General features: G+C 43.9%; 1 protein-coding gene and 1 pseudogene across 1 annotated transcript in view; both read left to right on the top strand.

The window, feature by feature from the left end:
• LOC127033070 (olfactory receptor 6M1-like) overlaps window positions 1–8,931 on the top strand; it is a 46,039-nt pseudogene extending 37,108 nt beyond the window's left edge.
• Window positions 1–25,502, top strand: part of LOC127032480 (olfactory receptor 12D1-like) — a 411,893-nt gene that overhangs the window by 362,777 nt on the left and 23,614 nt on the right. The window lies entirely within an intron of this gene.

Genomic DNA, 25,502 nt, shown 5'->3' on the forward strand with positions numbered 1-25,502 from the left:
CTGCTCTAATGGGAGCAGAATCTTGCATGGAGGTGTCATAAACAGATAGCTAAGGGTTAATGTCTCTTTCACCTGGAAAGAAGTAACCTGAAACACCTGACCAGAGGACCAATCAGGAAACAAGACTTTTTAAAATCTGGGTGGAGGGAAGTTTGTGTCTGAGTTCTTTGTCTTCTGCCTATCTCTCTCTCGGCTATGAGAGGATCTCTGTTTCCTGCCTTTCTAATCTTCTGTTTCCCAGTTGTAAGTACAAAAGATCAGATAGTGATTTATATGTTTTTTTTTGTATTTAAATGTGTGTAGTTGCTGGAATGTGTTAAATTGTATTCTTTTATAAGGCTGTTTATTCATATTTCTTTAAGCAATTGACCCTGTATTTGTCACCTTGATACAGAGAGACCATTTTTTTGTATTTTTTCTTTCTTTTTATATAAAGCTTTCTTTTTAAGACCTGTTGGAGTTTTTCTTTAGTGGGGAATTCCAGGGAATTGAGTCTGTACTCACCAGGGAATTGGTGGGAGGAAGAAGTCAGGGGGAAATCTGTGTGTGTTAGATTTACTAGCTTGACTTTGCATACCCTCTGGGTAAAGAGGGAAGTACTTCTGTTTCCAGGACTGGAAATAGAGAGGGTGAAATCCCTCTGTTTAGATTCACGGAGCTTGCTTCTGTGTATCTCTCCAGGAACACCTGGAGGGGGGAAGGGAAAAGGTTTATTTTCCTTTGTTGTGAGACTCCAGGGATTTGGGTCTTGGGGTCCCCAGGGAAGGTTTTTGGGGGTACCAGAGTGCCCCAAAACACTCTAATTTTTTGGGTGGTGGCAGCTTTACCAGGTCCAAGCTGGTAACTAAGCTTGGAGGTTTTCATGCTAACCCCCATATTTTGGACGCTAAGGTCCAAATCTGGGACTAGGTTATGACAGGAGGTTACTGAACCCATCCAGCCATATTTACACAGTGAACTAGAGTCAGAAATAAAGCCCAGGAGTCCTGACGCCCCATCCCCTGTTCTAGCTGAAATTCTAAAAGAAATTGTTCTGAAATTAGACTTTCTCAGTCTTTCTTGTTGAAGCTGCTCCACTTTGAATCAATAATTAAATAGTCATTGACTTGAATTTGGCTCTTCCAGACATCAGGTGAGTGCCCCACGCAGAAGAATTTCTCACATATGTTTGCTGGCCCAATGGCTCTCCATTGTCACTCGCAGCAGTCATTCCTGATGGCAGGGGAGAGGCTGTCTGATGTAGTGGTTAGAGAAGGAGACTGGGAGTCGAGACACTCTCCTGTAAAGTAGGAATTCAAATCCTTTCTCATTATCAGTCAGAGGGAAGGATTGAACCTGAGTCTGTCACAGGCCAGCTGAGTGCCCTAATCACTCAACTTTATGTCATGGCAGATGCCTGCCCCAGAGTCCTTATGAGAGACAGAAATAGAACCCCCAGTTCCGGCTCCTCTCCTCTCCACCCTTGATGGAATTTCTGCCAAGAGCCACACATAGAATTCAGGATTCCTGGCTCTCAGTCCCCACTATTCTTACCCACTAAACCACTGGTGGGCAAAATATGGCCTCAGGCCACATCCGGTCCATGGGACTGTCCTGCCTGGCCCCTGAGCTCCTGGCCCAGGAGGCTAGGCCCCAGCCCCTCACCTGCTGTCCCTTATCCCCTGGAGAAATGGTCTGGGCAGCAGGGCTGTGAGCTCCTGGGGCAGTGCATCTGCAATGCCCAGTATGACCTGGTGCTCTGAGCTGTGTGGTGGTGGCTGCGGCAGCGTGGCCCAGCTCTAGCCGGGCAGCACAGCTGTAGTGCTACCAGTCACCAGTGCTCCAGGGAGTGCAGTAAGGGAGTAGGAAGCAGAGGCAGGGGGCAATTGGATAGAGGGTGGGGAGTTTGGGGTGGTGGTCAGTGGCAGGGGTCTGGATAGGCAGCAGGGAGGTTGGAAGGGAAACAGGGGGATGAATGAGGGCAGGGGTCCAGGAGGGCAGTCAGAAAGGAGGAGGGGTTGGATGGGGCAGCAGGGGACAGTCAGAGACAGAGGTTTCAAGGGGACAGGGAGAAGGGGTGGTTGGATGGGGCAGGGATTCCAGGGGGGCCGTCAGTGAATGAGGTGGGTGAATGGGCCAGGAGTCTGCAGGGGGAAGATAGGAGGTGGCGGCCAGGCTTTTCATACAATTTATGAAACCCGATGCGGCCCTCAGGCCAAAAAGTTTGCCAGCTCCTGCACTAAACCTCGCTCCCTTCTCAGAGCTGGAGATTGAACCAAGGAGTCCTCACTCCTAGTCCTGACTACTCTAACCCTCTAGACTCAATGCCTAAAAGACAGAAGTAACAATAAACTTAGAACTAGACAAAACCTGATGTAGATAGGTAGGTTGGTAGGTAGGAAGATAGATAGATGTAACAACAAACTAACAGACACACACAAATAAGAAAAGAACAGATACAGAGTGAGAGAGAAACATAGAACCAACACAAACTGACAGACAGAGAAGTAAAAACAAGCTAATTGAGAGAGAAAAGTACAGAGAGCAATAACAACAAACTAATGTATATAGAGAGAAAAGTAACAAAGAATTGATAGTGTTTGTCACAATTTTCATGTGAACTGCTCAATCCATTCTAAAAAAAAAATGTGTGTCTATTTGATCAATTCCCCCACTCCCAAGAGAAGGAAACTGAGGCATGGATATTCTGCTGTCTTTCCTAAGGTAACTGCTTTGGACTACTTCAGTTTCCCATGCTCAAACTGAGCTAAGAGTGAAATTGAAAAAAACGTATTGTCATTTACAATTTTGTTATTAAAGAGCCACTCTGAAACTCCCAAATATATTTTATTGCAAGAGCAAACTTACAGTGTTGGTCTGTTTGGAAACCTCCCAGACTGAGATGTCTTTTCTCCTCCAGCTACACACTGCAATTGGTATCCCCCTCTCTCTGTAGCTCCATACGCTCTGCTCTATCAACCAATCTCTCTGTCTAATACCCGTAACATTGTATTGAGAAAGGCCATTCCCCTACCACACTGAGATTGAGCTGCTGGAAGTACATAGAGATCTGTGCTGTCTGCAGATGAGCTGTGTGTCAAAAACTTTGGTGATGCGGGAAGGTGATTTATCTATGTCTGTTTTCTAAGGGCTTGTGAGTCTCACTCCCTGGAGCCCTCAACAGCCCAGAGGCAACAATTAATTTTTCGTGCCCTCTACTTCCCTGAAGAGATTCCAGAAACTAAAATAATCAGAATTCCAATGAGGCAGCAGGGTCTAGAGGAAAGACTGTGACGCAGATATTGCGGGCACACAGAACTGTACTCCAGACGTCTGGCATCAATTCCTAGTCCTGCCACTGACCTGCTGTGCTACCTTGGGAAAGTCGATCCCTGGGGCTGTCTTTTCCTTCCCACCCTTTGCCTGTCCCTGTGGTGGACTCTGTGTCTTTCCTAATAAAATGGGCCTCTCATATCAGGTGCAACTTTCAGATAATTAATTATTAAAAAGCTAAGGGTCAAGGAGTCCTGAGATCTGATCCCATACATTCCCATGACTATGTTCAGTCCCTTCACTGCTTCATTCTTCAGTTTGTCAACCGTCCAATGGGGATAATAATTATAACTTGGAGGATAATTCATAATTAGTGGAGAGGCTCAAAAATATCTTCCTGTCAAAATAGCCTTTTTAAGAAAAATTGCTTGTCATTGAAAATAATTGTGGTGTGGAAAAAATTCATTTTGAATTAATTTTTCTATGGCATTTGGTTTGTCAGTGGGGGGAAGCTGTTTTTGGCTCTGTTTTTATAAGACCTTGGAGATGAAAAACTTTTTTGTATATTTTTTCAGGTTTGGGGGGGAAAGTTTTCAAAATCAGAAATCTTTACCCAAAACTAGAACATATTTACCATAAAGTTAAATTTTTACTAGAGAAGGTTATTGAAAACCTAACACTTTTTAGTCTCTAGTTTCATTTTTTCGCCCATCCCCTATCCAAAAGCAATATTATGGGATGTTTCAATGAAATCAAAAGAATGACATTCCCCACAAAAAAATAATTTCCATTTTTGACCAGCTTTAATAATGAGCAATTAAAACTAAATGAGATGCATATGAGTTGATGTGGGTGCAACATTCTCCACAATTTTATTTGACAGCGTCGCTTATCATAGGAACTGTCTAATTGGGTCAGTCATTTTGACCATTCTGTCCTGTACTCTGTCCCTGACAGTGGCCAGTACCACCTGATTCAGAGGAAAGTCTACAGGGTGCTATAGAGGAGAATTCTCGAATGACCTCCCCATGCTGGAGTCTCATGAGCAGCAGGTGATAAATGGTCTATGGCGTGAGGAAGGTGAGTTTCTACCATTCATATTGTTTGATGTATTACAAAGTAACTGCATGCTCTCATTATCCAGATAAACTGCAATATTCAAAGGAAACTACTGGATTTCAACAAGTGATGAGTGCCCAGCTCCATTAATCTCCTTTGAATATCTCACTTCGTTTATTATTAATTACTATTGTCAATTCTATCACTGATAACTGTCAAATCAAGATTGATGTTTTTAAAATGGGGACTCACTGGCTAGGTGGTGGCAGTGCTGAAAAGGATCTTGGGACTATAGTGGATCACTAATGGAATATGAGTCAACAATGTGATGTAGTTGTGAAAAAAGTTGATATAATTTGGGGTATATTGAAAAGAGTGTCATGTGTAAGACACGGGAGGTAATTGTCCTGCTCTACTGGGCACTGGTAAGGCCTCTCGTGGAGTACTGTGTCTGGTTCTGAGTGCCACACTTTAAGAAAGATGTGGACAGATTGGAAAGAGTTCAGAGGAGACCAACAAAAATGATCAAAGTTTTAGATAACCTGGTCTATGAGGAACAGTTAAAAAAAACAGGCGTGCAGAGGAAAGGGGTTTAATCTGGAAAAGTGGACCATCAACCTCCGTCTCTAGCACAATCCAAGAATTTAAAAAAAAAAAATACTGTTTAAATGATGTCTCACATAGCCAGGTTAAAAAATATATATATACAGAATAAATGGGGATAAATGTTAGAGAAATTGTGGTAAAAGAGGAGATTTGATACATTGGATATGTCCGGTCACTAGTGAGTATTGTACACAATCCGTAAAGAAATGACTTAATTGTTGGATATTTATTATCTAATAACCTTCTGGTGATCGTCCTGTGGCTTCCTGGTGGAAATGGTCACACAAAAGCAAATGAAAATTAACCTCTGATCTGCTAGTAACTGCTCAGCTATTAGTAATCTCTCAATGGGAGAATAGTCCAACCGTTGAGGAATGGTTCAAAACAATACAGGAGGTTGGTTATGGAAAAATTAACACAAAAATTACATATTCAGCAAAATCCACAGAGGTCTGAACTGTATCCATCACTGTGACATTGAGAAATGTGTAGGGCTGATGTCATTTCTCCTCCAAGAGAGTTTTTATTTATATTGCCCTCAGAACACACCCAATATTATTCTTACCTATCTTTGGTGAAAAAGTGGCAGCTCTGCAAAATCTGCACAGGGCCTGCCTTCTCCTAGAGTGAGACCAAAGCACTGTGGTGGCTTATTTTTTCTTACCACTTTTGAAAAGGTTTGGGGTCAGATGCCCATTGTGCATGAGAGGAATATTCACACCGTGTATTGTGTCCAGGTCCATATTTCTGGGTAGCATTTTTGCCTTTCTTCAAGGTATGTGAGAGAAGACAACTGGGTTTGGAATATCTGCAGCTGATGTATTGATCTATAGTTATAAATTGCTGAACAAGTATATTTAGAAACCAAATTTGGAGATACTTATAAGTGTTTAATCAAGCAAGACTCTGGCTGGGCCAGACTGGGATCTCAGTAACACCAGAAGCGGCAAAGAATCCTGTGGCACCTTATAGACTAACAGATGTTTTGGAGCATGAGCTTTCGTGGGTGAATACCCACTTCCTCAGATGCATAAGTAACACCAGAGTAAAGCTGAAGTTATTGGAGTTATTTTGGCTTCATCCCCGAGATCAGAATTTCCTCCACTGTAAGTTTTGCCTGACTAAAGACAGAGTAACAGGTATCCATCCCATTGTATCATTTTTGCCGTAGTGTAACCGCACTGAAATCAGTGGAATTACGGTGGCATAAATCTGGTATAATGGAGAGGACAATATAGCTCAAGGACTGGTCATTTTTTCTTGTTCATGTACAACATTTGAATGAGAATAATGCACAATGCAGACAACAGCTTTAATCTATTCTGAAAACTATACTAATAGTTCATTGTTACGGTCTTGTCCATTGCTACCTCTATAAGTAGTCTTGGAAGGATTAGATATACTTTTAGTAAATAGTGGCAAATGTTGATTTCACCGTGCACACACAAACCAATGAAAAAATATTTTCTTCAACAATCAACATTTCCAGTGAGACAAAGTTAAGAAAAATGCTACTTGAGAACTTACTAGTGTTTGATTTAAGGATATTGAGTTTGTATATTTTGACGTCATGTTGAAACATGTTTCACAGTTTCAAATTTAACTTTTTGAATCTCGATATGTACTATCATTAAATAACTATTGTCTCATCCTTCCATAATTTCCTGCAACTGTGAACATTTAAACTGATAAAAATAAAAAAATGCTTAATTATAAACATCAATATTATCAGTCAAATTTATATATATAAAAATTAAATACTGCCAAGCCAATGTATAAGATATTATTGTCTATGGTCAGGAGTCCCATTTGCATTTTAATTTGAAAAGTAGTATCTAATTTTTTTTTTTTAAGGAATAAATGTCAGGCTGAGTTCAGAAGGTGCTTAAACACAAACCCACTTTTACACTTTTGAAGTAATGCACCTTCTTGCTTTCTCCCAGTTTGCCCCCATCGTCTGGGAAGAGCCGCATGTAAACATCCACAAAGTTACTTCTTTCAAATCCCTCTTTAAAGTTCCCCTTTGCCATGACACCTACAAAATACTCAACCGCCATCAGGGAGCAAGTGTGCTGGAAAAACTGCCCATCATGCTGACAAGCATTGTCTCATTGCTTCCTTGTCCTACCCTGTCTGTCTGTCTGTCTCCACTTGCTGTCTCATACCTTTTAATTAGACTCTAAGCTGTTTGAAGCAGTGACCATCTGTTTGTTTTGTGCTTGTATAGAACTTGGTGCAATAGGTTCCTGATCCATAATTGATGTTACAAATATTAATAATAATCCCATTTAAATTAAATATTTTGCTGCATCAGAGCCTAAATGGAACAAATTCATCCCGATGTTTAACCAGTGTAGCTAAAAAGAGACACTGGGGATGAATTTAGTACCAAATATTAAAAATAATAAGGTATAATACACACAGAGAAGAAAAGAGACAAAGAACTAATTACACAGAGTTCAAGTCAGAGACACCACTCACTCGCATTCAGTTAAAACTAGAGAACCTTCATTGACTTCAATGGACTTACTCTACAGTTGTTCAGTGGTATAAATTAGACAAGAACTTGTCACAGAGAGACAGAGTGAAATTCAACTTCCTTAGCTGGCAGAAGTTTAAAGTATCAATTACATTGCAATAAGCCCTAAAACAGGAACTTTCAAAAATGGGCTGAAGGAAATAAGGGCTTGCTTAGGCCCGGGCTACACTGATGTGGGGGTTCAAACTAAGATACACAACTTCAGCTACGCTATTCACGTAGCTGAAGTTGAAGTATCTTAGTTTGACTTATCTGGCTGTCCTCATGGCGGTGAGTTGACCACGGTGGCTCCCCCATCGACTCCACTTATTCCTCTTGTGGAGCTGGAGTTCCGGAGTCAAAGGGGAGCGTGTTTGGGGATCAATTTGTTGCATCTAGACGAGACGTGATAAATCAATCCCTGCTACATCGAACACTCCCTGCTGATCCGGCGGGAGTATAGATGTACCCTCAGGCCTGGTCTACACTACAATTTTAGGTCGAATTTAGCAGTGTTACCTTTATTTAAGCCTGGACCCGTCCACACAACGAAGCCCTTTTTTTCGACTTAAAAGGCTCTTTAAATCGATTTCTTTACTCCACCTCCAATGAGGGGATTAGCACTGAAATCGGTTTTACCGGGTTGAGTTTGGGGTAGTGTGGATGCAATTCAGTGGTATTGGCCTTTGGGAGCTATTCCTGAGTACTCCATTGTGACCACTCTGGACAGTGCTCTCAACTCAGATGCACTGGCCAGGTAGACAGGAAAAGGCCTGTGAACTTTTGAATCACATTTCCCTTTTAGGCAGCCTGTCAAGGTGCAAGTGAGTGCAGATCTCATCAGCACAGGTAACCAAGATGGAATGCCAGGAACACAAAAGAGCTCCATCACGGACCGAACGGGAGGTACGGGATCTGTTTGCCATATGAGGAGATGAATCCGTGCTAGCTGAACTCTGTTGCAGTAAACAAAATGCCAAAATATTAGAAAAAGTCTTAAAGGGCATGAAGGGCAGAGGCCATAACAGGGACACACAGTAGTACCACATGAAAATTAAGGAGCTAATGCAAGCCTACCACAAATACTCAAGCTGGCCTGTTCTGACCTCTACCTTGGTGAAAATGTGGTTATTTCCTTTAACATATTCTTAGGCTTAAGCTCCTTTGGTTTTATAATTGTGTCATATGTTCAGATCTTCAAAACAGTGCTGAGAATTCCCTCTGAGAACGGTCAGCATAAAGCCCTCTCCACCTGCCTTCCTCATTTCATTGTGGTCTCCTTGTTATTTTGCACTACTCTTTTTGCTTATGTGAAGCCCAACTCCCTCTCTCCATCAGGTCTGGATCTTGTGGTGGGTATGCTTTATTCCGTGGTGCCTCCTCTGATGAATCTGATCATCTACAGCATGAGGAACAAGGAGATCAAAGGCACCTTGAAGAAACTAACTGGATGGAGGTTATTCACCAAAAATAAAATTTCCAAATTTCTCCCATGACTACGGTTTCATTCTGTATTTCCTTACAGATACAATCAAATGATGAAAATATTGTCTCCATGGGAACGTGATGTGCAATCTTTTTATACAAAATGCTGTGTTTATAGTGGTAATAATCCAGACAAAAATAACTGAAGTCAGTGGAGTTACTCTAGGTTTACACGAGTGTAAATCAGACAAGAATTGATTGATCAATCTAGCTATAAATGGCCAAAAAACAACACTTTGTTAACACAGAGTTAAGGTTGCCCAGTGACAGTTCAGACCCTTCCAGAATATTGTGTTGTACAGCAAAATTTAAACTTTGTAAAGCCAAGAAATAGAGAGTTAAGATACAAGCTCATACAACCTTAACTCTGCCTCCAGGAGCTGATAATAGCCCCATGGAATTCTCTGCATTAAACTCCAGTTGCATTCATTGTGTTATTTGTAGCTGACTTGAATGGTGGAGGGAGAAGAGTGGTGTGTTTGTGATATGAGGAACTTTGGGGATTAGTTGAGGAGCACCATAGAGCTGTGTTTGTAATATGGGGAGATCTGGTCTCACTCCCGCACCCCATGTGTGACCAAAGGGAAGAGGTGCATTTGTTCCTTGAAGGTCCTGTCTGCATTGTTTCAATACAGAATTGTGAGGTCATGTCAGCAGCAGGTCCCTGGCGTCATCTTTTCAGTGGTGAGGGGGGATATGAGAGCAGGCTGTGGGTTTAATGAGGGTTATGGGGAAGTAGAGTTTAGGTGGTCTCCTGTATGCAAGTGTGAAGGGGCTGTAAAAGGGTATGTAGTTAAATTGTGCCAATGTGGCATTCTGTGGGGGGAGCAGGTCCAGTGTTCAAGCATAGGGCAAGCACAGGAAGCGCCTGTCCATCACAGGTACAAGGCAGAGTGGGAGTGTGGGTGTTAGGGGTGTTGTGGGGCCTCGCCCAAAGTGGGCAGAATTAAGGTTATGTGGGCATTTACCTTACATTACCTTAATTCTGTATGTTCAGGTTTTTAGAAGCTTGAGTTTTGCTGAACTGGACCTTCTGGATGGGCACGAGCTGTCACTTGGAGACCTTATCTCTGTTTAAATGAAGTTTTTGGCTATTTAATTTCCTAGCTGTTTGAAGAGAAAGAAAAATGTTGGTAGGAGTAAGTGGTCCTTGTGGCGGCTGTAGATAGCAGTACATATGGATGACAAAAGGAGCAAAAGGATCTTTTCAGAACCGCCATGTTCTTCTGGACAGGAGCTGTATTATGTGCCTGTCTGGGCGCACCTCACATCCATCCCCACAACCTCTTCATAAGTGCAGCACAAAGCCGGACATATCTTTCTGCCAGTGAAGTGGCCTATTTATCTTAATGAGCTATTCTGAGCTGAGTGAGAACCCCTCCAGGAGATGGTGCAGCCTGAAACAATCACTTTGAGAGGTGTGAACTGCTCCACTTGTACCAGCACCCCAGTGCCTGCAGGGTCTTCACAGTGTTGTTGGTGCATGCTCCACATGTGCCTCTTCTCAGCTTCACATTCCAATGGGTGACTCTTCCCTAGGCCTGGCACACATGATCCCAAGATTATGTGAGGGGAGCAGGGAATGTTGGACCCCCATACCTGGGAACCCCCAGATATTGGCACAGACATGGGAGGGGAATGTGGGGATGTCAGGTGCTCCTGTCCCTATTTTCCCCAAGGCTGCTGTCACTCACCCTCATGTTACCCTTCCCATCTCCTGACCCTAAAATCGTCTCCTGACCCCCAACTCGTCTCCTATCCACCCTCCTCATTTATCCTCCTCCCAATAATCACTCCCCTCTCACTGCCCCCAAAACTCCTCTCTTCCTTTCTCACCAACTCTTCTGCCCCCAATCATCCCCCTTCCCAGTGAGCATATGCATGGGTTATGTATTTTCATTTCAAAATTAGTGTCAGCACCTTCTCAATATTTGGCTGTGCTAAAGTGACAGTTCCCCAAGATTAGAAACCCTTCAGCAGAGGCAGATGCCTCCTGTTTTTAGTCACAGATTTCTGCCCAGGGTTAGATTTTAAGTCACAGGGCCTATGTTTGTTGGCCAGAGCATTCTTCTTTCAGCAGCTATGGGGCTGCAAGTCAGAAACAGCTTTCATCCAGCTCCTCCTCTCGCCATGCACATGCACAGTGCAATCCATTCGGCGCGACTCCAAGCACTGCAAAGGCTGATGCGCCTAACTGAGAACTAAACACTGCGGCGAATGATGCTGTCACTTTATTTCCCCCTGAGGCCCAGTGAGTAGCCTGCTCTCTGCTGGGGTGGCCCTTGAGCTTTGGAGACCCTTGTGTGAGGATCTGAGCCCTGGTTTGATCTCTAGCTGTGCACAATAAATCAGCCACGAAATGCACCAACTATAAGAAAAGTTAGAAAAACTCCACTGCAGTCAACTAATTTCCCTCTCACTCACCCTAGTGTAAATCAGGAGTAACCCCACTTGAGTCAATGGGGCTGATTCTCCTGTCACTCATCTCAGGGTAAGTCCATGGTGTTATACTGAAGTATATCTGGTTTCAGGGAGAGAAGATTCAAGCCCTTTGACTCCAAACTCTGCCACATCCTCCACCCCCTGAATGTTTTCACTCTAGTCTCTGAGTGTCTCCTTCCCTCTGCCTCACACAGTCCAGACCCCCAAACAACCCCCCCAGCCCTTAATCCCCTCCCTCCCCTCTTACAACCCTCCAACTCACGGACGCTTTCAGTCCCTGTTCTTTGAGATTCCACCTCCCACGGCCAGAACCAATTCTCCACCCAGAGTTCCTGACTCAGCTTCCTCAGAGATCTTGTCTTAACCCCTCTGCCCACCAGTCCCCTTCTCTGCTCAGCCCCACTCCTTTGACATGGCCCCAGCCCCAGGGAACAGCCCCCCATCCCTCCTTCCTTCTGTCCCGCCTACAAACATCAGACATTCTCTCCTGCTTCTCTTCATTGGCCAGCTTCGGCCACCACTTCCTTCCCACAGCACTCTCCTCCTTCCTCTGCCTGGCCCTCTCTAGAGCTGGGGGGAGGGTGGGGTGTTCAGTCCCTCATCCTGTTTATTCCATCACCTCTCAGCCAACTCTGCCTAAGGAGGGGAGCAGGGAGTGCTCATCTGCAGAGTAGATCCCTGTGTGCTAGGAACTGCAGAGACCCAGCAACTCAGGACATCCAGCGAAGGGACACGACAGCAGCTGTTGGATAATACAGTGATGGGGGCATGAGAGAGAGAGATAACCAAACAATCCTTGCAGTGGGTGCATAGATAGATAGATAGATATGACTGATGATTCCTAACACTGGAGGCTCAAATGCATTGCAAACTGGGAAAAATTCCACAAAGACCAGCACAGTAAGTTTACCATTTCAATTAAATATGTTAGAGCATTAATATACAGGGCTAATGTAAGAACATAAATTTCAATTATGTTTGAAACTCCTTAAGACTTTTGCTATTAAGTCAATCAACCATCTAGAACCTATCAGCGTTTTTTTTAATAAAAAAAATTGGATTTTCATACACTTCCCAAGATCTCCAATTTTTCATTTTTTGGCAAGTGAGAAACATACATTTTTTGCAGCAAAACTAATTTTTTTTCTGCCTGGATCCACCCAAAAAATGAGTTTTCAGTTTTCCCATGTGTATATATAGAAAGTCTCAGATATCCTCAAATATATTTAACGGATACTTCACATATATATGAAAATTTGATTAATTGAAAACATAATTTTCCTTTTAAAATAATTTAAGTAGAAAATTTCTGACCACTCATAATTGGAAACTGAGCTTTAAGAAAGCCTGAGGAATGCAAATATTGTCCCATAATAAGATAATTTCAAAGCCATACGTTCTATTTCATCTCTTTTTATTTGCAGCCCTTGGTTCATACTGTTAGTTAAGCCTAGGGTTCCAGCGAGGCCTATACTGACTGCAACCGAACCCTGGCCATTGCCCTTGTCCTTCCCTTCACAGCCATCACATGATGTACTGAGGAAGAAAATGTCCAACCAAATCACCGTGACCGAGTTTCTTCTCTTGGGATTCTCTGACATTCGGGAGCTGCAGATTTTGCATTTCATGGTGTTTCTAGGGATTTACCTGGTAGCCCTGACTGGGAATCTTCTCATCATCAAAGCCATAGCCCTCGACCACCATCTTCATACCCCCATGAATTTCTTCCTGATGAATCTGTCCATCCTAGATCTTGGCTGCATCTCCATTGTCGACCCCAAGTCCATGTCCTATTCCCTCATGAGCACCAAGGTCATTTCATAGTATGGATGCATCATCCAAGTCTTTTTCTTCCTTTTCTTTACTACAGTTGAGCCTCCCTTACTAATCATCATGGCGTACGACTGGTACATTGCCATCTGCCAACCACTGCACTACTAGTCAGTGATGAACAGGAGAGCTTGTGTCCAAATGGCAGCCAGTATCTGGATCAGTGGTGTTCTCTATTCTGCACTGCACACTGGGAACACGTTTTCAATAATCTTCTGTGGAGACAATGAGATGGAGCAGTTCTTCTGTGAACCCTCCAGCTCCTCAGACTTGCCTCCTATGACTCACATCTCAGAGAAATTGGGGCTATTGCCTTTAGTGTGTACTTTGCCTTAAACTGCTTTTTTTAATATATATAAAATTGTGTCTTATATTCTGATCCTCAAAACAGTGCTGAGAATTCCCTTTGAGCAGGGCCTGCTCAAAGCCTTCTCCATCTGCATCCTTGACCTCATTGTGCTCTCTGTGTTTGTTTGCACTGCTAGTTTTACCTATATTAAACCCACCTCCAGCTCAGTCTGAGGTCTGAATCTCATTGTGGTCGTTTTGTATTCTGTGATGCCTCTCATGATGAATCCGACCATAGGTACCCTATGGAAAATGATTGGGTTAAGGCTATTCTCCAAAAAAATAAAATGGCCATCTTTCTCCCATGACCATTATCTCATTCTGTGTTTCTTTTTAAATATAATCAACTGTTGACATTATTGTCTCCATGAGAACATAACGTGCAATCCGTTTATGCACACTGAGGAATTTACACTGGTGTAAATATCTAGAAAAACTGCACTCAGGTCAATGTAGTTACTCTAAATTTACACCTATATAAATATCCTGTGTTCACACAGTGGCCAATGTCAGATGCTTCAGAGAGAATGAACAGAACAGGACAATAATTGAGGGACCCATCTTGTGTTGTCTAATTCCAGCATCTGGCATCCAGAGGCTTAGGGACACCCAGATCACAGAGTTGCATCCCTGACCCTCATGGTTAATAGCCATTGATGGATCTATCCTCCATGAATTTATGTCTCGCTATCCATCCATCCCCATACATACCCTCCATCTATTGATCAATTGATCAGCCTGAGGATTTTTTACTGCCACCCATCACCATGGTATCAGAGCACTTTCCACATAAAAACAATTACCATATCAAAGTCACACCTGGGGTCTCTGGCTCTTCTCCTTTTTTCAGGGTGGGGAGTAAAAATTCTGCCCCTGCTGCAGCCCTGAGGCCATAGGAGTTCTCTGACCCCACTAATAACCCAGTGCTGGAAGAGCTGTCAGCATCCACCATGGCCAGGGGGCTCAAAGTGTCAACTGCTGCCCCCAGCAGCAGCACTCTTTTGCTATAACACTGCTCTACAGCCAAAATTCTTCTGAAATAAATGTAGTCCAACTTTACTAATTCTGGGTCACTGAGAACGAAAATGATGCTTAAAATTGTTGATTGGCTCTAGTTTTCAAGATATGCTATTGGGTCAGTATATATGACCCTTGACTTGGGAATGGCGGAGGATAAGTGAGTTATAAAGGGAAGAGATCTCAATTTAAACCAGAAATGACTAAAATACATCTTTGACTGGATCTATGAATAAATCTATGACTGGGCTTGGACAGTACTTGCTTTTTAGGCAAAACAATGAATGATGCAATCTGAAGCTGGTATTGCATCATACATGATATGAATTGCATCATGTTATTCCTAGAAGTCATGGATGATGCAATCATAACGAAGCTTACATCACTCTGCTGAACAAATTGCCCTATCTCAGCTCTAGAAATCATACAGTGTCGTGCTCTCTTATTTGTCAGTGTTTGATTTTGCAAAGGGACACATTTCTGTTTAGCCAAAGTGAGCAGAGATGCCTCGTACTTGTGTGAACAGTGCAGATAACTTCTGCTATGTTTGTGGTGAAGTGACTTTTGCATGACAAAAGCGCAGTATAACCACTATGGTTAAGAAAGCCTATCACCTTTCTTTTGGCTGCAAAATTGGAGATCAGGACAAGAGGTGGGCCCCACACATATGCTGCAACACTTGTGCAACCAATCTTCGCCAGTGGTTGAACAGGAAAGGAAATCTATGCCTTTTGCAGTGCCAATGATTTGAAGAGAGCCAACAGATCATACCAGCAATTGTTACTTCTGCATGGTGCCTCCAGTTGGGAAAGGTGTGTCAAAGAAGAAACAGTGGACTGTGCATTATCCAAACATTCCATCAGCTATACGCCCAGTACCCCACGGAGAAGGACTGCCAGTTCCTGATGCACCAGAATCATTCTCATTTGAGTCAGATGAGGAAGAGGAAGAGGATGAAACTTCTGGCCCTGAACCATCAGCTTCACAGGACCCACATTTTCTCCCATCCTCCTCCTCTGAACCACACCTCATAACACAAGGTGAACTGAATGACCTTGTCAGGGATTTGGAACTACCCAAGAGTAAGGCAGAGCTGTTGGGCTCCAGACTACAGCAGTGGAATCTCCTGGCAGGCTATCAGGGCAAATGGAGCTCATCAATGCTTGTAGACTATTGCTGGACAGTGACAGGAGATGCTCCATTTAATGAATACAAGAGACAAGCCAAGAAGCGCCGAGTAGACACTGAATAGGACTAAAGTATGTACATAATAGTTTTTTGCCCTTTGTTTCATAATAAATTTTATTTATATAACCATTTTGCTGATTTTTAAAGTGTTACATAAACAGGACAGGTGAAATATTATCATGTAAAGCAACCATAAACACATGAAAAGACCTAGGTTTACAATTTATGACCAAAACTCTACTATCTACACAATATACATAGACATAAAATGTAAAAACTTAAATATCTTAGAAACCGTAGCCAATCAGTTGTTTTAATTGCCATAATTGAATTCAGCACATCAAAATACATAATAAATAGAACATTTTATCTCTGAAGCAGACGACTTCTCAAAAATTGTAGACCAGTGTAATCGACCTGTGAGTTTAACGAACAAGTGGCTTGGATCCCCAGGGGTTGATTATAGCTAAGATGTACTGTATTTTGTTCGTTGGTTGATTTGTTTCTTTGTTCCAGATGTTTTTGGTGGATGGAGGTTTGGGAGGGCGAGGTGTGTTTGATTGGAGGGAAGTATTCTTTTGATGTCATCAAGTATCAGGTACTACCAGATCAGGCCCTAGACGGAGCACACGCCTATCTTTCACTGGTTTGTGGTTCACTAGCAGACACAGGGGCCTCCCTGATTGGATTTAGGCATCTCTCTGTAAGCTAGCACACACTCCTCTCCTCAGCATCTTCCATCAGCTAGCTCAGGCTCCTCTTCTCCTAGAGTGCTGAATTGTGTGACTCCCATTCTTAAGTGCCTGTCTCTCTCTATCCACTGTATAAGGATCCCGGTTGCCTGACTCAGGCTGTGTGACCCTATTGTTGTCCCAGTGATTTTCTAGATGCCTAAAAGTTAAGTGTTGCTGCACTGTGGGTCACCATGCCTGGTTCTCTTTATGGGTACCCCAGTGGGTATTTAGGCATCTAGTGGGTCACCATGCCTGGTTCTCTTTATGGGTACCCCAGTGGGTATTTAGGCATCTAGTGGGTTTTTCAAAGGCAATTAGGCATCTGACTCCCATTGAAATCAAGTATCAGAGGGTAGCCGTGTTAGTCTGGATCTGTAAAAGCAGCAAAGAATCCTGTGGCACCTTATAGACTAACAGACGTTTTTGGAGCATGAGCTTTCGTGGATGAATACCCACTTCCTCAGATGCATGTCCATTGAAATCAATAAGTTTTGGACACATATATCCTTTAGAAAAATCTACCATGCACCTAAACATCTTCGAAGACCAGGCCTTAGGTGATGAAGTGCAGGTGTCTATACTGGGCAATGATACCCTGGTATGCAGCTATGGGACCATTGACTCATGATCTTCGATATCCACCAGAGATCCTAGAATCACAGAAATGCCGGGATGGGAGGGACTGGAAGTCTCTTGTTACTTTGGTCATTAATTGAGAGCCCTGGAGAACTAAATCCTTCTTTGTACCTATAAAGCAAGTGCACTTCTCCAGGCAGTGTATCTGACATGTAGACATGCGGACTCACCCCTGCAGCGCCTTCTGCTGGTGACTTCTGGGAATTAGCTCAGTTCCTGCTCCAGAGCACCCTCTGCAGACTGGTGATCTCTCTGTCCTGTGGCTCCCGAGTCCCTCCCTGGACCTGTTGTCCTTTTACCTGGGGTGCTGCCCCTAGCAGTAACCTCTCAGTCTTAGGGTATCCCCTCCCTAGGGAAGCCCCACCCACTATTCCCACCTTGCCTCAGTATACGGCTACTGCCAGTTATTGTCTAGCCCCCACATCCTGGGGCAGACTGCAGTATCAGCCACTCATCACTGGCAAGGTTGGATTTGGACCTGCTGCCTTGCCCTTCCCCTGGGCTGCCCCTTGCAGCCCTCAGTACCTTTTAGCCCAATGCTAGGCTGCAGCCTGAGTCTTTTCAGGCTGGAGCTCGCCAGCTTCTCTGACTTTCCCCAGCCCTGTTTCACTCAGGTACTTTGTGTCTAGCCCCCTGCAGCCAGGCCCTTCTCCCTCTACACACAGAGGGAGACTGCTTGGGCTCCTGGATCACAGATTTTTTATACAGGCCAGTTGTGGCCTCACTGGGGCATGGCCCAGCTGCAGTCACTTCCCAATCAGTCCAGCTTAGTAGCTCCCATCTACAACCTTCTCCCCAGGGCTGTTTTAAGCCCTTCAGGGCTGGACCAGGGTAAGCTCCCTGTTACAGACACCTAACCTGAAATCATCATGTCTATGGAGATGACAAGTGGTTGGTCTAAGAGCAGAGCTGTAATTCTCTAAGAGGCCTAAGGAGTCAAGTTCCCAAGGACTCCTTTAACTCCATTAGACCTTACTCCAGAAGGAAGTCACAATAGCCACAATAGTTCACTGTTGGACAATATACCCAACACCAGTGCCTCTGGGGCAGAATGCAGGAGATCCAGTTTGTTAGAACTTATTCCTTGTAGAGGAGGTTTCTAAGAAGCTGCGCAGAAGCTGTTTGGGAGTGGTGGGCATGGCATGTAGCTGGCTATCCATTTGGTTTTAAGCTGGATAAAACCTTTTTCGTGTGGTTTGTCCCCTGTCTGGTACTGAGAGAAAACCAGAAGTGGTTTCGTCCAGTATTACGGATGAGGGACGCATGCACTGGCAGGAAGGGCCACAGTTTTTCCAGAAGTATCAGAATGTCAGGTGTGATGTTGCTTTCTAGAAAAAATAAACCTCATAATGCTTTATAGAAATATGCTTATAAGTGTAAAGTGTAAATATGACAGGACTGGAATATGTTTTATGTTAGATGTGCCATGTAACATATCTTTGCAAATGTTATTATCTGCTGGATATATTCATCTTATTTACATGCTTGTATTATTTTGTATTCGAACTTATGAATATTGGCTATGTACTTGTCTGATTTTAAGTAGCCTCAGTGAAGCAGTTCGTCAGCTTCTTGAGAAAAGACTATTCTCAGTAAGTGCCCAGTCAAGAAACACTTAAGCTAACAATGAACTCTGAGAAACACCAATCCACACCTGAGCTTTCCTGGGAATGTGGCATTGTCCGGTAAGGTTCTGAGTCATTCATGGACATGTGACTTGCCCATGTGAATCCAAAACTTCATCTTGCTGCTGGACCCTGCATAGGAGAGGAGAAGGGGTTTCCACCCACAAGAGAAATTCCATTTAAGCTCCTGGAAACCCTCCATTCTGTCTTCAGCTGGCTCAAGAGATATCCTCTTCACCCTCATAGGATACCTGAAAGAAACTCGAACAATGGATAGTAACCACAGGGGTGTAAGTAATTGATGGACCCAGACTACAAGGAGGCTAGTCTGTAAAAAAAGGTTACTGGAACATCTCTGAGGGTGAGATTTCATCTGGAATCACTTTCTTACTGTATTAGGCTTAGACTTGTGTGTTTTGTTTATTTTGCTTGGTAATTCACCTTGTTCTGTCTGTTATTACTTGGAACCACTTAAATCCTACATTTTGTCTTTAATAAAATCACTTTTGACTTATTAATTAACCTAGAGTATGTATTAATACCTGAGGGAAGGGGCAAACAGCTATGTATATCTCTCTCAGCGTTATAAAGGGTGAACAATTTATGAATTTATCCTTTATAAACTTTATACAGGGTAAAATGGATTTATTTGAGGTTTGGACCCCATTCAGAGTTGGGTATCTGAGTGTTGGAGACAGGAACACTTCTTAAGTTGTTTTCAGTTAAGCTTGCAGTTTTTGGCGGATGTGATTCAGACATGGGTCTGTGTTTGTAGCAGTCAAGAGTGTCTTGCTCAAACCAGGCAAGTCACTGAAGTCTCAAGCTGGCAGGGAAGACAGGCACAGAAGTAGTCCAGGCACAATAGGTTGCAGTTCCCAAGGGGGTTTCGGTGATCCAACCCATCAGACCTGGTATTCTGGGAATGCGTCAGTGGTCAACCTAGTTGAGGAAAGAGCTGGGAAACATTTTTCTAAGCCTTTGGCAGATTGTTTAACTCAGCTAAAGACATACCAGCAGCTATCATGAAGAGGTTGAGGAAACCATTTCCCATTGACAAGTTACTTTGACCAGCTCTACCAATCTGAGCTGAGAGCAACACACACACCCCTGCCCGTGCCATGCATCTTTGGTCTCCAGGGTGCAGAGGGACTAGGAATGGGCATGTCTGAGATGATCTGTGAATAAACCTCCCTCTCCTCTCACTAAGGAGACCCTCCCCTTTTAGGTCTTACTCCTACTGCTGTTATGCAGTTGCTTGGTAGGCAAAATCAGCATCTGATTAGTGCAGGAAGAAGGTCCCCTGAAGTTCTCAATCCACTTCCACCTATACAAGAGTCACCATCTAATCTAGGCTGGCACCCGGGGGACTCAACCAGAGACATCTAGGGCCCAAAGTACGAGCTTCTACAGCTTGAGCTGAACAGCCAGGCTGCCTGACAGCCACGGGAACAGCCCCCTATCCTGTAGGTGGAGCACAGAGAGGCCTCATAACACGCACTGCCCATGGGTGGGGTTTATACAATGACACTGCGCGGCTGCAGAGGTCAAGGGCTTCATCTGAACTGGAGTCACCTCCCTCAGTCAGCAGGACAGGGCATCACAGACAGTTGTACTAGTACAGCTCCATGGGCTCTACTGGAGACTAGACAGTTCTGTGCCATTGGCAGAGAATAGGAGAGACCGAGGGGCACCAGTGCCCGAGGACCCCTTAATGGCAGGGAAATGATTTAGATACACTCAGAAAATCCTGGCAAATAAACAGCACCACATGCTGCCAAGGAAAGTGAATGATTTACACCACCACCCCTATGGTCCCTGCGAATTTGACCAAGGAGGAAATTCCTTCCTGATGTCCACACGGTGATCAGTTAGACTCTGAGCATATGGGCAAGAACCAGCCAGGCAAGAACCCGAGAAAGAGAGAATGGCTCAGTGTCAGGTCAGAGCCCTGGCACATCCCACTCAATGTCTCATTTCCAACCAGGGCTTCACAATGCTTCAGAGATTTAAAAGAAAGCCTCCCAGAATACACGGTCAGGGACAGGAATCCCTTCCTGACCCCTGACAGTGACTGGATGAATCCCTGAAGCATGAGCTTTTAGGAACATAAGACACGTCCTTCAAATAATCCCCAATGTTGCTAAGTTCTGCCCTCCACCATCACAAGCTGCCCAGTCATACAATCCCACTCAGACATCTGTTCAGTTTCTCTTAAAACAAATTTTGTGATTTGCCTCTCACAACTCCCCTTGGGAGGCTGCTCCAGAACCTCACCCCACTGGTGGTTAGAAACCTTCCTGTAATTTCTAGCCAGTCTCTCCATCTTTCACACGCCTGAATGTACACATGAGCCAGACTGATATAGGCTGGCTCCTTGTCCCCTTCTCGTAGTTAGGCCATGAATGGTGGTTTATAAGACAATGGGCCCACTCCCCAGATAGTGGCAATGGATATACAGCTCCTTTAGGGTCCGTAGGTCAGATGCCTCACTTTGTTTTAGTGCCCCCAGAGTCCATGGAACTACACTGATATGTTGAAGATCTACTCGAAATATCTTCTCTCACCTGCCCCAGTCTTACATCAGTCTGACTCCTGTGGTTCCAACGAAGCCACTCCTGATTTATACACACAAGCAAGACAACTCCCATCATTGTTTTCACTGGCCATGGAACGGGTGCAAGTGACCAAGCAGTGTAACAGGTATTGTTTTGGCACAGAATGAAAGTCTGATTCCTCTCTTGCACACAATTTACATCCATTTACTACACAATTGGACCAGATTTTCTAGTGATGTAAATCACTCCAGTGGCAGTGACATCAGCGGAGTAAATCTGGATTTGCATTGGTGCTATTGAGGTGAAAATCAGACCTGATTGTGTGCAAGCTGTGCAGTCATGGAAATAACTGATATTAGTGAACAGATACTACATAAGTAAACATTAATTAGAGAAAGACAGAAAATTAATTGTTGATGAATTACCTACACCCAGTCAGTCTCCTCAGGGCAGCATTGATCTCTTTGTTCCTCATGCTGTAGATAATTGGATTCATGATTGGTGGCAATACGGAATAGAGAATTGCCACCACAAGACCCAGAGCAGATGGTGAGCTGGAGGTGGGTTTCAAGTAGGCAAAGGCCCCAGTGCAAACAAATATGTAGACCACAGTGAGGTGAGGAAGGCAGGTGGAGAAGGCTTTATACTGGCCCTGCTCAGAGGGGATCCTGAGCACTGATTTGAAGATCTGAACATATGGCAAAATGATAAAAACAAAGCAGCCTAAGACTAAACATACTGTAATGCAAGAACCCCAATTTCACTCAGATATGAGACAGAACAGGTGTGCTTCAGCAGCTGGGGGATTTCACAGAAGAACTGATACACCATGTTGCCTCCACAGAAGGTCAATGCAAATGTGTTCCCAGTGTGTAGCACAGAGCAGAGAATCCCACTGATTCAGGCAACAGCTGCTAGTAAGACACAAGCTCTGCTGTTCATTATTGTCTCATAGTGCAGTGGTTGGCAGATGGTGACATATCGGTCATACGCCATGAGGGTGAGAAGGGAAAAATCCGCTCCCACCAAGAAGAGGAGCAATAAGACTCGAGCAACATATCCAGCATAGGAAATTGACCTGATATTCATGAGGGAGTTGGCCATGGATTTGGGGACAATGACAGAGATGGAGCCAGAGTTTAGGATGGACAGATTCATCAGGAAGAAGTATATGGGGATGTGAAGGTGGTGGTTGAAGGCTATGGCCATGAAGTTAAGAAGATTCCCCATCAGGGCTGCCAATTAAATCTCTAGAAACACCACAAAGTGCAAAATCTGCAGCTCCTGAAAATCAGAGAATCCCAGGAGAAGAAACTTGGTTGCTATGGTTCGATTGGACATTTTCTTTCTCAGGATATCGTGTGATGTCTGCAAAGGGAGAGAAAAGAGCAAGGGCCACCATTAGATCAGTAAAATAACTCTCCTTTTTAAAAAACACCTTACTTTCATTGAGTCAGACTTTTAGCTTGTGAAGATTGGTGTAATAAGGGATGAGGATGGGGAAAATAGCCTCACTGACTTTAATGGAGTTACTCCTGATTTACACTGGGGTGAGAGAAAGTAGAATCAGCTCAATGGATTCCAGTGGAGTTACTCCTGATTTACACCAGGATGATGGAGAGAAGAAATAGGAACAATTGCTTTTGAGGTATTTGTATACCTCTGTCAGCCAGATGTGCGCGATCTCTGGATAACAGGGTATAAATGTTACTATCCTCAGTTCACCGAGGGGAACTGAGACTCTCACTAGCACAATTCTGTTGTCAGGGCACTGCTGCGAATGTGGGGTAATTTCACTGCATATCATGGAATTACCACCCATTTAAACTGCTCTAATGGGAGCATTATCTCACATGGAGAAGACCAAACCCAGCCAGAATTATGCAGTAAACTCTAGTCAGGAATACAGCTCAGGAGTTCCAATGCTCCTTCCCCCATTTTAGCCTGATTTCCATGCTTGCTGCGGGAGACACACCTTCCAGTTCCCCTCCTGATACTCTTACCACTCAATTCAACACCCTCCCAGAGCTTGGAAGAGAACCCAGGAGTCTTGACTCCCAGTTTGCCCCTTGCTCTAACCCACTAAATGCAACAAGCCTCCTGGAGATGGAAATACAGACCAAGAGTTCTCACTCTACCCACTGGACTCAACTGCCTCCCAGAACTGGGAACACAAGTGAGGTATCATGACTCCCAGTCCCCTCCACAAACCACTACATCAGACTGTATCTCAACCTCTCTTCCAGTGACTTTCCACTGCCATCAGGAATGACTGCTGCGATTGACAATGGAGAGTCATTGGGCTAGCGAACATGCGTGAGAGTGATTCTCCAACGTGGTACTTGGGGCACTCACCTGGGGGTCTGGAAGAGCCAAGTTCCAGACCCTGCTCTAATGACTATTTCATTATTGATAGAAAATGGAGCAACTACAACGTGAGTAGGGTGACCAGATGTTCCAATTTTATAGGGATAGTCCCAATTGTTGGGTCTTTTTCTTATATAGGCTCCTATTACCTCCAACCCTCTGTCCCGATTTTTCACACTTTTTGTCTGGTCACCCTAAACAGGAGAGACTGAGACAGCCCATAGCCCAGCGGCTCAGACACCCTCCTGTAAAGTGGGAATTCAAATAACTTATCATCAGTCAGAGAGAAGAATTGAATCTGAGTTTGTCACAGGCCAGCTGAGTGTCCTCACCACTCAGCTTCAAGAAATGAGGGGTGCTTGTCCCACAGTCCTTATGAGAGACAAAAATAGAACCTTCCCTTTCTGACTCCTCTCGTCTACACACTGGACTCAACTTCCTCTCAGAGCCAGACATAAAACTCAGGAGTTCTGACTCTCAGTCCTCACTACTCTTACCCATTAGAACTCACTTCCTTTTCCAGGGCTGGGGAAGAGAACCCAGGAGTCCTGGCTCCTAGACACCACTATTTTAACACATTTGACTCAAGTGCCATTGCAGTAATCTAATAGACAGAAGTAACAATAAACTGAGAACCAAACACAAACAGACGATGTAAGATAGATAGATGAAACAACGAACTAACAGAGCGGCACAAGTAAGAAAAGAATAAATACAGATAGTGCAGGAGAAACACAGAACTAATGCAAACAGGTAGATAGAGAGGTAAAAACAAACTAATTGAGAGAGAAAAGTACAAACAAACAGTGCAGGAGAAACACAGAACTAACGCAAACAGGTAGATAGAGAGGTAAAAACAAACTAATCTAGAGAGAAAAGTACAGACAGACAGCAATAACAACAAACTAACATATATATAGAGAAAAATAGCAATGAGCTGATAGTGGTTGTCACGATTTTTGGATAATTTTAATGTAAACTCCTCAACCCATAGTAAATATCTGTGTGTCAATTTAATCAATTTCCCGACTCCCGATAGAAGGAAACTGAGGCATGGATATTCTGCCCTCTATTTCCTAAGAAAAATTCTTTGAACTGCCTCAGTTTCCCACTCCCAAATTGAGCTAAGAGTGAAACTATGGGTATGGCTACACTTGAAACTTCAAAGTGCTGCTGCAGGAGCACTGCTGCGGCAGCACTTTGAGGTGTTAGTATAGTCGCAGCACCAGCCCTGGGAGAGATCTCTCCCAGCGCTGCACATACTCCACATCCTCATGGGGTTTAGCTTGCAGAGCTGGTAGCCATGATCCCAGCGCTGAGGCACTGTTTACACTGACACTTTACAGTGCTGTATCTTGCAGTGCTCGGGGGGTGTTTTTTTCACACCCATGAGCAAGAAAGTTGCAGTGCTGTAAAGCGCCAGTGTAGCCATGGCCTATGAAAAAAAATCTGTTGTCACTTACAATTTCATCCTTAAAGTACCACTCTGTAACTCCCAAATATATTTAATTGCAAGAACAAACTTACGGTGCTGGTCTGTGTTGAATCTACTCAGACTGAGATGTCTTTTCTCCTCCAGCTACAGACTGCAATTGTTTTACTCCTCTCTCTCTAGCCCCATACATACTGCTCTATCCACCAATCTCTCTATCTAATGCCCCATCCCTGTATTATGAGAGGCCATTCCCCCACCGCACAGAGGCTGAGCTGCTGGAAATAAACTGAGATCTGCGCTGTCTCTGGATGAGCTGTGTGTTCAAAACTTTGGTGCTGTGGGAAGGTGATTTATCCATGTCTGTTTTCTAAGTGCTTGTGGAACTCACTCCTTGGCGCCCTCAAC

Source organism: Gopherus flavomarginatus, chromosome 12 (genome assembly GCF_025201925.1).
Source record: "Gopherus flavomarginatus isolate rGopFla2 chromosome 12, rGopFla2.mat.asm, whole genome shotgun sequence".
Classification (NCBI taxonomy): Eukaryota; Metazoa; Chordata; order Testudines; family Testudinidae; genus Gopherus; species Gopherus flavomarginatus.